At 40.6% G+C, this 12,339-nt stretch overlaps 1 protein-coding gene and 1 non-coding gene across 2 annotated transcripts in view; one reads left to right on the forward strand and one right to left on the reverse strand.

Moving 5' to 3' along the window:
• The window catches only part of PELI2 (pellino E3 ubiquitin protein ligase family member 2), a 207,564-nt gene that overhangs the window by 16,388 nt on the left and 178,837 nt on the right, over positions 1–12,339 (forward strand). The gene's annotated exons all lie outside the window — the stretch shown is intronic.
• LOC126084918 (U6 spliceosomal RNA) lies at positions 10,925–11,028 on the reverse strand. The gene has a single exon (XR_007519144.1). It is a non-coding gene; the product is annotated as a U6 spliceosomal RNA (small nuclear RNA).

A 12,339-nucleotide genomic window follows, 5' to 3' on the forward strand; every position in this document is an offset into this window, starting at 1 on the left:
GAGCACAGTTCTGCTCTGACACACATGGGGTTGCTGTGAGACAGAATGGACTAAGTGGCAAGTGGTTTGGTTTTTTTTTTTTAAGGAAACCTGACCTCACTGAATTTTCCTGGCTACTGTACAATTTACTGGAGCTGTGGTGGTGCAGTAGTTAAAAGCTCAGCTGCTAACCAAAAGGTCGGCAGTTTGAATCCATCAGCTGCCTCTTGGAAACCCTATAGGGCAGTTCTGCTCTGTCCTGTAGGGTCACTATGAGTCGAAATCGACTCGATGGCAGTGGGTTTGGTACAATTTACTGACTGTGGGAGGTGGTAAGAACTTCAGGTTCTTGCACAGTGTGTGAGGTGTGCAAGGGACACTGGAACATCTGCCATATGCCAGACACGTGATTACACCAGTCCTACAGGAGATCATGCCGTTCCCATTGAACAAATGAGGAAACAGAGGTGCTGAGAGGTTAAGTGACTTGTATGATGCTGCGCACTTCATAACGGGTAGAATGAAAATTTGAACCCAGGTCTCAGATTCAAATGCTCATGCGTATTCCACTTCTCAAAGCTTATACTGTGCTTATACGGTGGTTTTCCAAGATTGGAGAGACCATATCATCATCAGTAATAATTTTTCGTGAAGATCAGAAGGGCGTAACTCTTATTAATGTGTGGCGTTAGATTCTGAAGTTATGATTATAACAATAGAAATGCTGGCAACTTCTGCATTGGGCTGGCCGGAATGTGCTAGACGATGGTGTGGGCTGACAGTCTTCTGGGGGTCCGCCCCTCCCTTCCCACTGCCTGCTGGCTCCCTGCTCACATTTCCCTTTCTGTTCCTGCAGCAGGAAAGGTCAGAGGATGCCTGGCCCTGCTTTCCTGTTACCTCCATTCAGCTCAGACTCGGACAAAAGAGCTTTGCTCCCTCAGGAGAAGGGCTTTCTGTGGCCCTTTAAGCTCAGTTTAACTGTAAGGGAACCTTTCTCCGATCTAATTGGGTCTTTTTATCCACTTGAATACTCACCATGTTACTTACCATGATTCACATACTCTTCGATTTTGCTTGTGAAATTATTTCAACCCAATTTCTCTTAGATTCAACCAGTTTTAAGTTACGTGTCGTATATCCTTAGAACTTGTAGATGGTAACACTGATCATTAACGCTGATCACACTGATCATTAACACTGATCATTTAACTTTCCTGCACTGATAAACTTGTAAATGGAAAAATTTTATGGCAGTTTGTATGTAGCCAATATGGTATTAATTTAAAAAGCTATATGCTAAAAATATATATAAGGAATGTTAAAGACAGTTTTGAAAGAAAGAAGACAAATCAGTCATGGTGCTAATATTTTCAGTTAATTTTGCACGTTCACTTCTAGTCATTGTCTTTACACATACGTGTTTTTAGATACTCCATGTTTTATGTAGTGTATGTGCTTCTTTTTAAAGTATTAGCTACCCTTCATCTGTAGAGAATTTGATTAATGCTAGAAAAAAGGTTAAAGTAAGCCAAATACGTTTTTTCATGATCAGAGCAGGTATGTGTTAATAGGTTAACAAAATTTCTGCTTTTTGAGAGGTTGCATCACGAGTCCCCACATGATTTCTAAGGTGCTGTCTGTTCTAACAGGATATATAGGGTGGTGGCGGGGGGCGGGGGGTCGGGGAAATGCAGGAGCATATTCCTTTTAAAAGATCTCCGAAAAGCCAGTGTGCTGAGGCCATGGCTTCTGAAAATAAGTCTCTCAGGGACTTCCAAGGACACCAAATTCTACACATGTATTGCCCAGTCAAATCCAAGATAGCTTGTTTCGTTGGTACAATTTACTGACTGTGGGAGGCTGTAAGAACTCCAGGTTCTTGCACAGTGTGTGAGGCACGCAAGGGGCACTGGAACCTCTGTTGTATGCCATACCCCCCGCCCCCCATTATATGTTTGTAGAACTTTCTCCTCCCTCTTTTCTTCATCCTCTGTGCTTTTGCACATACAGTTCCCTCTGCTTGCTTGCAGTTCAGCGTTCTCTGCCTGGTGAGTTCTGCCTAACTCACCTGTTAGGCAGGTGATTTCATTCAGGTGTCACCTTCAGTGTGATGCCCTTCCTGATTCTTCCTCTTTCCTCCAACCAGGAGCAGTTAGGTGATCTGTTAGCTCCTTGTGTTTATTTCTAGTGTAGCCCTTGGTGCCTGTAAATGTCCCCCTCTTTAGAAGGCACTTTCAGCATAGGTAGGGCCTGTGTCTCACTCAGCTTCAGTCTGTCCCAGCACCTGGTCTGGTACCTGGCATTTTGTGAATGGTCAATAATTGCTGAATAGATGAAAATATATATATAGAAATATATATAAATAAAAATAGGCGAAAAAATGTTCTGTGGCACTGTGGTTAAGCTCTCTGCTTCTAAGTGAACCCACCGGCGACTCTGGGAGAAAAAACCTGGTGATCTTTTCCCATAAAGATTACAGCCTAGGAAATGCTATGGGACAGTCCCACTCTGCCCTATAAGGATTGTTATAATTCGGATTGACTTGATAGTACCCAACAACAGCAACAAAATGAATGGCTTCTTTCCCCTTTTATCTCCACCCCAGTTTTCAGGAATGTACAATTTGTTTTTTGAAAAGTATTTGATTTACTTGTATGCTTTTGGTTAGGTTCCTAAAAGTATTCTCCTGTTTGTGTCTTCCATAGTAGGTGGTAGTTCTTCAGCACATAAACATGATGGATGCTCATTGACAGTGAGTGGACTCTCTGGTCCTGAAATGGGATGGTGATGAATTTTTCATTTTTCTTCTCAACTTTAAGAAAAAGAGGGAGTTAAAGTGGATGAGAACAGGGATGTGGGCTGAAGCTAACAGTAATTTCAGCAGCTTTAAATGCTCTTTCTTGGTATGTATTATTAAAAATCTCCCTGGAAAAATCAACAAACCCGAACATATCTTGACAGTGATAAATCTTTATTTTTACTCAAAATTAGTTTCCTCTGTTTTCTTATCTTTTCACTCTGAAGTCACAGATAAATATTCTTTCCTTTTTTTTTTTTTTTTTCCGGATTCTTATCCTAGCTGGCTTTTGCGTGCTGACTGGTTTGTGTGTGTTTTTATTCTGCATCTTCCATTTTTTCAGCTTCTTTTCTTTGATTCCTAGAGAACTTCATGCTGATTTTATGTTCATACGCACATACATACTTACATAAAATATATATATATATACATTTGCTGTTAAACCACTTTTCATGTATTCTTTTTTCATGTCCCTACACACGTACTTGATGTTTGTTGACTTTTTTTCCTCCATCATACTATGTCCAGTACAGCTTGTTACATATTTGAAGCCAGATGGCTGGGGTACTCTGAAAGCTGACTTGAATTTACTTTTTCCTTTTAAATCATCGTCACCATAAGATCTTGCCACTAAATTGTATTTTTGTTTCAGAGGGTTGTGTATAGCAGGGGAATAGAAACCATTTTTCTTCCCCCATTTTTCCCTCCTGGTTTCCCCGTACTTCCCATCTCCATCCCTTTTCCCACCCTGCCTTCAGCATGTAGCACCCTCAGATGAATGCTCTTCTCCTTCCTCCATATCCTGCTCCAGTTCTTATAGGAAGCGTAACAGATAACGAAATGTCTAAAATTCAGGTTGTTCAGGGGATTTATGACAAATGAAAAGGGAAATGTGGTGATATTAAAGAAGTTATATACACATTGGAGAACATCGTAGTGGCAAAAATTATTGAGAGTTAAGGCCCTTATTCGTAGTCATGTCCGTATAGCCCTAAAGCTGTATTCTACGTGTAACACACACAGGCACATGGGCACAAATATGCTTCTGTGACTGCTGCCTCACATTGCCAACGAGTAGAGGGGACATGGTCTGCTTTCCAGTGTGGGGGCACTCATCTTTGGGAGTAAGCCGCAGTCCAGTGCTTTGTCAGCCGTGGGCTTGTAAAGCGGCTTAATGAATTTGTTGATTTAGTTTTGACTGGATTATAAGAAGAGACTGTCTTACGGTGATTCTTTGGCCATTGTTTTTTGCCTTGTAGAGTTTTTCTTTGTGGTATGTTATGAGCACCTGCTCTCAATTAAAAAAAAAGATCTAGAAATTGCAGATATTTTGTCAAAATGAGAAATAATGCCCAGGGATGGTAGCTCAGAGATTTTGGTGGAATGTTAGTGGTTGATGAGTTAATTTATCATTGCAGATCTCCTTAAAGTGAGATTTCTCTAAGAGTTGACATTTTTGGCTTTCTGTTACAAATATATTAGCTACAGATGGTGGATATTATTAAAGTGAAAACAGCCTTTATTTTCCTGCTAGAATATATTCTTAAAGATGGAACTCTTTAGAATCAAAAGTGAATTGGTAAAAAGAGACTAGCAATAGGCTGCATGTTTTGCACAGTAAGAAAGTTAGCTGACTAGTTAACCTGAGCTTTATACAGTAAAACCGAAAACCAAACCAAACCAGTGTTCAGTCGACTCCAGCTTATGGCAACCCCGTGTGCGTCACAGTAGAACTGTGCTCCACAGGGTTTTCAGTGACTGATTTTCGGGAACTAGATCACCAGACTTTTCTTCCGAGGTGCCTCTGGGTAAGTTTGAAGCACCAGTCTTTCAGTTGGTAGCTGAGTGCTTAACTGTTTGTGCCACCTGGGAAGTCCTGTACAGTAAAGATCTCAGGTAATCACAGTGCTTCAGTAGGAGCATTACTTACCGATAGTTGAAGTTTTAGGCTAACTGGTGATTAAGCAGGATCTCTTTAGTGTTCTTTAAAAAAGTTACCGTTTATGTGTCTGCTTTTCCAAATACAGTATATGTGGTACACCTGAGTCTTTCTTTGCTGGATTAAGCTTGCCTCATTGATCCTTCTGAACATAGTAACCATTGAATAACACTGTAAATTTAAAAGAGGTAGAAAACTAGGACCCAAGGGAATCCTTTGAAAAATGCCTTTCACACATTTTATGTCTGTATGTAAACCATATTTTGGAGGTAACTTAATTAGCTTCCTGTAAGGGCTGAGTGTAGGAAAGACATTTCTGTTGGTGGAGGATTCTCTTGGTTCCCTTAGATTCTGTGTATTTGCGTTTTTCAGTGTCTCCGAGGGGGTGCTGTGGAGTGTTGAGGTACAGATTCTTTGGAGACACTCTGGGTCATGTACTGGGGCTCCGGATTTAGATACAGTGGCAACAAAATAAACACGCCGGCTTGGTGGCTCTGTGGAACATATAATTTAGAAGCATCGCTACCAACTGTTAGATTATATTTTTAACCTTTAAAACTAGTAGTTTCTTATAATGCATTGGGCTGTTGAAAATGAGACTAAATCAGGGTTTCAACTGAGAAAAATTGGGCCAAGAAACAAAACTAGAGATGTGGTACGTGATGTATCATTCTCTGTCACTGTTCAGTTAGAGGGATGCCTTTTGCCTAAATACAAATAAAAATAATAATTGACTATCTCATCTCAATGACCTTGGTAATTGTTACATCCTCTGTTGTAATTTTTTAGTGTAATGTATTGAATGCCAAGTGTTTTAATTGATGTATAAAGCACAGAATTTATACAGGACTCCTGCCAGTGGTCTCAGTCTACAGCTGGATGTGTTTTTCTCTTCTTCTCTTTCTCCTCCTCTGCTCCTCCCCTTCTCTTCTTCTTTTTCCTCCTCTAGGTATGCACTCTGACATTTTTTATTTCCAGGTAGATCTTAACAGTTTGCCTTTGACAACAACTTATAGGAGTTTCGTGTGAAGAACTTGTCAGTGTAGAATTAGTCTGTTTTTCAGCCCCCCGTTTAAAAATCACTTCCCAATTCCTTGCCTTCTGGGTGGAGGTGACAGTATTATGATGGGCTGGCAACTAGTCTGACATCAGTTGGAAAGATTTGGTGGGGTGTTGGTGAAACAAAGTACATTTTCACCCATCTAGTAGAAATTTGTTTTTATCACTGCACAAGAGATGACAGTGTCAAGTTTACAGTGAGGAGTCATGATAAATGGGGTTTGTATCTTCTTTCAGAAATCAGAAAGTGCTTTATGCCTTACCATTAACATAAGAACCCCACAATAAATTTTCTATGAGAAGGAGAAAGTTGGGTGTGCAGAGTACAATGATTTTCTCATGTGAAATTGAGAAGTTTCTCTTTTTCAGTCGTTGGAATGGATGATAGAGAAAAAAGAGCTCTTTGGATACATAACATGTAATGGCTTCATATCAAGATCAAATGGAGAAAAAGAAGGAAAACTTGAGCTGCCTGAAACTTAGTGAGTCATTGGAGACTGTTCTGTTGCCAGGACAGCAGGCTTTTTTTTCCAGGTTCCCTTTAGGGCATCCTGACCCTGATTAACTGTCACCTCCAGAATGTTTCTGATCTGAGTGTGGTAGGTTTGATTCTTCCACACGTGTGTAGCGATGGTGGTTTTGTGCCTACGTTTTCCCTCTTCAGGGTCGTTTAGCAGTATAGTTAATGTGTGAAGAGTGACTACTCACCTGATAAAGTTAGATCTCTAACTTTATCATCAGTTGTTTAAAGGGCAAGATTGTCTGTGTGGGCGATCAGATTCAGGGCTGATAGTTTGGATTTAAGATCTAGAATTAAACTGTGCTGAGTTTAAGCTGGAGCACTGGTGGTGCAGTGGTTAAGAGCTATGGCTGCTAAACAAAAGGTCCACAGTTTGAATCCACCAGGTACTCCTTGGAAACTGTACGGGGCAATTCTGCCCTGTCCTGTAGGGTTGCTATGAGTCAGAATTGACTAGACGGCAATGGGTTTTTGAGCTTAAGTTGTAGAGGTGCTTCAGGGAATTAAAAACATATTCTTCTTTGCATAAAAGTTCAGAAACCTGGAGAAGTGAGGCTTGGACCGATTTCACAGAAATGTTATTTGGTTCCGGAGATTTCCGTCTGAAGTGGGGACAATAAGCTGCTCTGCTCTGGGCTACAATTCCTTGCCTTACATCATTCCCTGACTTAGACAGTTATGGGAGGCTCCAGGAAGGAGGTTTCCCGCAGACAGCCTCTGGCTGCTGCCTTTGCCACAGACATATGCTGGAGGAGACTGCTTGGTGTACCCGTTCGCAGATATTCAGAGCTATGAGCAACTGGACCACGCGCACCCCGCCTCTTGTTGGCCCCACGCCTGCTGCGCAGCTTGCTACCGAAGCCTGGTCTGTTGTGCACTCACAAGAGCGTTACAGTGCTCAGAAAATTACTATCTCCAATAACTTGCTGTTCTTGTTTAGTCATTTTTCATGACGAGGTGACAGTGACTTCAGGAATGTTGTTGTAGTTAGGTGTTGTCGAGTGGGTTCTGACTCACAGTGACCCCATGTACAACAGACTGAAACACTGTCCGGTCCTGCGTTATCCTCACAATTGTTGCTATGTTTGAACCTATTCTTGCAGCCACTGTGTCAGTCCATCTCATTAAGAGTTTTCCCTTTTTTTGGTGACCCTCTACTTTATCAAGCCTGATGTCCTTCTCCAGGGACTGGTCCCTCCTGATAACATCTCCAAAGTACAGGAAAGCAAGTCTTGCCATCCTCACTTCTAAGGAGCATTCTGGCTGTACTTCTTGAAAGACAGATTTATTCATTCTTCTGGCAGTCCATTTAATATTGAATATACTTAAGGGGTTGTCTTTAAAAATTGTATGTGTATTTAGCAAGAAGTGCTGAGTCTCACAACAGATAGTGTATTTTTGCATAGGTTTTGGCAAAGCACCTTGCATTTGGAGCTATTTCCCTAACATGGAATTAGAAAAGGCATTTTCAGCATTTCCTCACTTTGGAATTCCCTGCGACTTTTTATTCAAGTCAAAGTGCAGGTGGTTCTGTGGTTCTTTTTGTCTTTAGTCATTAATTATTATTTCTTATAATGCCCTGGTGGTGCAGTGGTTAAGAGCTCGGCCGCAAACCAAAAGGCCGGCAGTTGAAATCCACCTTCTGCTCTTTGGAAACCCTATGGAACAGCTCTCCTCTGTCATGTAGGGTTGTTATGAGTCAGCACCAAATCAATGGTACCTAACAACAACAACAACATAATGCCTTATGGAGCCCTGGTGGCGCAGTGGTTAAGAGCTTAGCTGCTAACCAAAAGTTTGGCAGTTCTAATCCACCAGCTGCTGCTTGGAAACCCTATGGGGGGGCAGTTCTACTCTGTCCTATAAGGGTCGCTATGAGTTAGAATTGACTCAATAACAATGGTTTTTTTTTGTTTGTTTGTTTATAATGCCTGTATAGGAAGAGACTGAAATGACGGCTACTTAACAGGAATATTATATAATAGGATTATTTGTAAGTTCTGACTTTAGAAATATTGTAAAATTATCTTTCTGACACATTTAAGAAAACTTCAGATCTTATTGTTAAAGATATGTGAATAATAATAGGATATTAACTTTTTAATGGTTGCATCCACCAAGCTAAGCTTAGCATTAATCCTGTTCCTGACTGAAATTGATTCGGAGTGTAACTGAAATATATAGTGACTAGATTGTTTTCAGTATACCGTCAGTCTAGTCATGCCTATTGTTTATTCACTCAACTTGTGTTTGAAGTCTCAATAGTGTGGTTATGGAGATACTTAGTTCATGTTGAAACAATTATTTTGCCTGTGTTGTTGGTGTGTTTGTTTTTTCAGGTGCCTTTTCCCAGCCTGGCCTTCACTTCTTTCCTGCTGACAAAGTTGATGAACATGTGGGGAGACGGTGGCAAAGAATGGGGGTTACATGGAATTCAAGCTGGTCCAGCCGACAGGAAGCTGCAGGGTTTTTCAGAGTATAGGTAGCACGGTTGCAGGGACAGCTGCGTGGAGATGAACTCATTGGATAAGATAAGCGACAGGATCCTTACTTATCTCGCTGCACACCTTCCTTCTGGGACACCCTAAAGGACAGGGCATTACATATCCAGTCATTTTCCTTGGTTTGGTTCTGGCTATGGTGAGTGAGCAAGGAAAGGAAGGAAAGGGAGACAGATGGGGCAGGGACGTAGGGGTGAGGATGTGAGGTGAAAGACGTGAGAGGCTGCTGAATAGAGAGCGTGAGGTTTAAAAATATTGGCTTACCTTTGTATTTGTTGATTTCCAGATTATCTGAGACTAATTATAAAACTAAATGAAAATTGATTGTTATGTCTGTATTTTGTATATAATTGCTTGTTTTCTAAGCAGAGCAGTCTGTAGTTTCTTGTTTCTTGGTGGTGGTGGTGGTGCTGTGGAGTTTCTTCTGACCAGAGTAGAACTGCCCCATAGTGTTTTCTTAGCTGCAATTTTTTGAGGAAGCAGATCGCCAGGTCTTTTCTGCCGTACAGTGCTGGGTGGGATCGAACTGCCAACTCATCGGTTAGCAGCCAAGTGCTTAACCGTTGCTCTTCCTTCAGTTTCTTGTTCAGAGCTATTAAAGTTCATTTCACGTTGAACTGAGTCTTTTCTCCCCTGTCCCTTCTTTTTTCATTCTTTACCTCTGCTGTTCTTTCCTCTTCTTTTTGGTTCGTTTTTTTAAATCTTAGATTTACTTTTGAGTTAAGTGCTGAGCTTTTTTTTTTTTTTTTTAATGCTTACCACCTTTTATGTTTCAGCTTGCCTTTGTTGTTGTTCTGCCATGTTGCAAAAAATTTTTAAAAAATGTATTGTCTGAAAATACGAGCCTGGTAACCAGTGAGACTCCACTAGCATAGATGAAGAATGGAAAAGCTGGGGCCGGAGGAAGTCCTGACAACAATTGTATCACACGCCAAGCCATTTGGCAAGCTTTCTAGTCAGTAAGATCAGGACACCTTTGAGAAGGATGGTGCAAACCAGCTTCTTTATTAAAAGGGAGAGGTGGGTAGGATTTTAGGATTTGGAGGTTGTCATTGGTAAGATATTCCACTGCTGTTTAAATTGGCTGTCATCAGAAAAGAATGATTAATTGTCTGAAAATGGACCATTCCTCTTTCCGCCTGATGTTTTTCCTCCCTTAGCACATGTCTGAATGAAATGAAAATGTGACCCTGTTAAATATGGCTAAATCAGCATGTATAATTCAGGGCTGGGCGCTTCAGTGGAGTGTACTTATATCTGAAAAGTTTATAGCTTTACAGAAATAATGCATTAGTCTTCCCATTAATACGTTCAGGACTTGTAAAGAATAGTTGACAACAACCCCATCCCCCTAAGACAGAAACAGAAAAACAAGCTCATTCCCCCAAATCCTAGTTACCCGTTTGAAGTGGTTTAAAACCGTATTAATGGTTGCTTTCAGTGAGACTCACTTGAATACATATTCTTGTTAGGTGTAAATTAATCTAATTCTGAAAAGTACTAAAAGCACCAGTAATCCAACAACGTATTCTTCAATTTTATTTTACTTTTACAGTGAGATCTAGAAAGAAAAGGACATTAAATTTAAGCAAAGCTTTGAGAATGGTCCCTGTTTTGAAAAGAAGTTGCTTTTGAAAGTTTCTAAGTCAAGACTGTTACGTTAAGGGTAGGTTTATGTGCAGATGCAGTCCTTGTCCTGTGTTAGGGTAGCAGGAGAAGAGAATGTTCAAGACTTAAAAAAAAATTTTTTTTTCACTTTTTAACTTTATTCCAAGGTCTAAGTCATGTTTTCAATTTGAAATTTTAGCACAGCTTGTTCTATTTTTGAGGAAAATACTCAGTTATGATTCAGAAGAAGGTAGTAACAATGAAGCTTGTTAAAAGAAAGTACGTTTTATCCTTTATGAAATATCCATGTTTATTAAAGAATTTTCAGAAATTGTAGCAAAGTCAGACAATCCATATCACCCGTGGCCCCAACAACCAAAGACAACTATCACTACTATTTTGAGATTTTTCGTTCTCATCTTTTCTGTGCGTATGTTTTTACTTTTGTTTTATAATTTGTCACAGCTATTTAATTCCCCTTTTTCTATGTAACTTTACATCATATCTTCTCACATTGTTGAACATCTTTTGTAAAAACCATCGTTTTACGTGTCATCCTTGTGTAGGGGCTGTGCTAATCTCTATATTCTTCCCATTTGAGTATATGTACGGCCAGAGTGAGTACTAAAACCATCCTTTTAATAAATGTATTCCTAGCATAATGCCTGGCTCAAAGGAAGTTCTTCAAAATTGCTTCGAATGATTAAACTGCCGTATGTCCCATCAGATGGATATTTTGTCATTGATTTGCTATTTTCCTTTTTCTTATCCTCTTTTCTTGGGTATTTTGGTTTATTTCCTGTTACAGATGACGCTTCAGACAATATCTTATGTAGAAAGATTCTTCAGCATTTAAGATTATTATTTAAAATATGGTCCCAGAAAAGGAATTACTGAAAGAAAGGGCATGAGCATTTTTATGGTTTTTCATTCCTAACAATAAGTTGCTTTCCAAAAGAATTGTACAAATTTACATTTCATCCCCAGAGTATAAACAGGCTTTTCAAGAAAAACGGATACTGCAGTGTTATCCCAGCAAGGTTGCTTTCTCCGAAGTATCCTACTTTAGTTTTTGTACAACTTTGTGCTTAAATCTAGATCCTGTAGCATTATTTTTACATTTATTTATTCATTCAGCAAATAGTTCCTGAGAACTTCTATGTACTAAATAGAGTTCTTGGTATTGGGATTACTCAGTGGCTGAAATAAAGCCCGCCCGTCACATTACCAGTGGGGAGAAAGAGTAAACAACTGCACACATACCCATATAACTTCATGTAGAAGGGCACGTGCTAGCAAGAAAAATAAAGTAAGGTTTAAGGGGACGAAGAGTGAGGGAGGTCAGGAAGGGTGATCAGGGAAGGCCTCTCTATAAGGACATTGAAAGACCAAGACCCGAAAGCAGTGGGTGCTGGGGAAGAGCAGACCAGGCCGAGAGCAAGTACGCCTGTGGCGGGAGTGTGCTGGGCTTGTTGGTGGCCATAAGGAAACCAGTGTAGGTGGAGCCTGGTGAGCAAGGAGGAGAGCGGTCAAAGATGAAGTCAGAGAGATGGGGTGTGAAGGGGGTAGCCAAGTGATGTATGGGCCTTGTAGGCTGTGGTGGGAACTTCAGCCTTAGCTTTGAGTGAGAAGAGAAGCCATCTCTACAATTTTGAACAGAGGATGATAGTATCGGACTTAACATTTGAAAAGGATCACTGCTGCAGTGCTGAGAATTAACCTTAGGAGTCAGATCTGCTGTGGGGTGGGGAGGGGGCTCGCTAGGCTACTGCCATTGTGCCCCGATCCATGTTGTTGGCCTAGACCAGGCCATGGGGGCAGAGGCAGTGAGAAGTGTTCTGAATCTGGATAGACTTGAAAGGAAGTGGTTGTGCCTTGGGTGTGTGTGTATGGGTGAGGGAGGAGTCAAGGACGACTCTGTGATTGGTACATAGAC

This window comes from Elephas maximus, chromosome 10, assembly GCF_024166365.1.
Source record: "Elephas maximus indicus isolate mEleMax1 chromosome 10, mEleMax1 primary haplotype, whole genome shotgun sequence".
NCBI classification, from domain to species: Eukaryota; Metazoa; Chordata; class Mammalia; order Proboscidea; family Elephantidae; genus Elephas; species Elephas maximus.